The sequence below is a fragment of the Spermophilus citellus genome (assembly GCF_964194105.1).
Source record: "Spermophilus citellus genome assembly, chromosome: 16".
Taxonomy (NCBI): Eukaryota; Metazoa; Chordata; class Mammalia; order Rodentia; family Sciuridae; genus Spermophilus; species Spermophilus citellus.
Window position 1 is genome coordinate 46295795 of NC_138196.1, and position 2253 is coordinate 46298047.

Below are 2253 nucleotides of genomic sequence, written 5' to 3' on the forward strand. Positions count from 1 at the left end.
GCTTCGGGAGCCAGGAGCCGGTCTCTCCGATCCCCGCCACTTTCTGCTAGGAGCAGGCTCCTCAGGGCAACCGCCGCGGGTTCCCCAAACCCAGGCCAGAGCCGCCCCGGGAGCCCAAGCCTGGCCGCACCAGACTCTCCCTGCTAGGTGCCCAAGCCTGGCCGCACCAGACTCTCCCTGCTAGGTGCCCAAGCCTGGCCGCACCAGACTCTCCCTGCTAGGTGCCCAAGCCTGGCCGCACCAAACTCTCCCTGCTCGGTGTACGCTCCCCTTGGAGCAGAGTCTAAGACGCACTTCCCGCGGGCTCTCCAGCTCCGGGTCAAAACTGTTCCAGGAGACAGAGTCCCGCTGCCCCTCGTCGCAAGTTTCACTTGTGGCTGGCCTCAGCTCGCGGTCCCCGCAGGCTCCGCGGCCCTGGGCTCAAGCAGCCACGAGGGCCAGAACCCAGCCTCTCCGATCCCTGCCACACTCTGCTCGGAGCAGGCTCCACAGAGGTACCCCAGCCTCAGGCCCAGGCGGCCCCCCCCCCAGGCCTGGCAGCTCCGACCTCTCCCAGCTCAGTGTATGCTCAGACAGGGGCAGGGTCAAAGACACAGTCGCCGCGGGTTCCGTAGCCCCGGGCCAAGAAGGATCTCCCGCCCTGGGCCAAAGCAACCCGGGGAACTAGAATCTGGCCGCTCAAAGCCCGGCGCCCGCCTTGCCAGGGGTGAGGCCTGAAGAGTATTCTCCTCAGAGTTTCCAATCCCGAGCCTGAGCGATCTGTCTGCGCGACGCAGGCAAATACCAGCCTGGAATCACCTGTTCTGTAGTTGAATGAGCTGAGATCAGTAGAAAACAGGGATGATTGCGTCAGCTCTCCATGATGGCGGCTGCAGTTCTCCTGCGTGTTCCGACCAGTGTCGGGAAACGAACTGGACCGATTCTCTCCTGTATTTCAAAGCTGGAATTCAGCACTCAGCGCGGCTAGTGTGCCACTGGCAGGAGCCTGCAGAATCCGCTTCGCTGTAATCCCGCTCTAGTAACTCGCGGCTAATTAACTCGGGCGCGTCCCAGACTCCAACCACGGGGCGGTCGGCCGACCAAGTACTGCTTCGCTCCGTGCGGAGAAATCGCCCGCTACCAAGCCCCTGCAGCCGAATCCCGCGCGCTGGAATTTTGACCTCTAGATTCTGGAGCACTTCAATTTCACTGGGGATTCCCACCAAGGTAGCCTTCAGCCATTTCACCTCGTGTTTCTCCCACACAGTGGCGCAGCGTACTGGTGTGTTGCACTCCCTTGGCCGCCATCTTCCGGTCCCTTTGGTACTGAAAAACTGAAGTACATTTTTTGAAGATGGCTTGTACTTGGTTCATATCTTTTTGTTGTGGTTGTTTGTTTTTTGGTACCAGAGACTGAACCAAAAGCATTTAATCACTGAAGCATCTTTTTTTTAATCTTTTATTTTAAGACAGGCTCTCACTGAGTTGCTTAGGGACTCAATAAATTGCTCAGGCTAGGATCTTCCCTTCCTCAGCCTCCTGAACAGCTAGGATTACAGGTGTGGGCCACTGTGCTGGGCAGTTCGCATTCTTTTAATCCTTCTGACAATCTCTACCTTTTAATTGGTGTATTTATAGTATTTGCATATACTATTGTTAGTACCTATTGAGATAGAACTGATTTTATTGTTCTGTTTATTTTCTTGTTTTGTTGTTGTTCCTCTCATTCCCTTTTCCTGCCTCCTTTAGGATTACAAACATTTTTTGGTATTTCATTGTAATTCATTATATTTTCACAGAGATCAATTTGTGTTGATTTTTTTTTTTTTTTTTTGTAAATGTCTGCTCTCAGGGATTACAAATATACACACTTAACTTTTCACAGCCTACTTGGATTCAATAGTTTACACACGAAGTGGAATATAGAAATCTTAACCACAAAATGGGTCCCCTTAGCCTATCTCCTTTTTCATTATGGCTACCTTTTTCTCGAAAATCTTATAGATAATGTTGTGGTTTCTTGCTTTTGACCACTTAATCTATTTAAAATAATACAAGAGTAGAGTATTTCATTCTATCTATTCAGATGTTTACAATTTTTCAACTTTCTTCATTCATTCCTTGTATTCCTAGCTTTTTTCTGTTATGATTTCATTTGTTTAAAACTTCTTTAGCAACTCAGAGTAAATGTATTCAATGCCCCCCCCAATCAAAGAATGGTTTTATTTTACCTGTATTCCTAAGGGATAATTTCACTTTTTTCAAGATTTATTC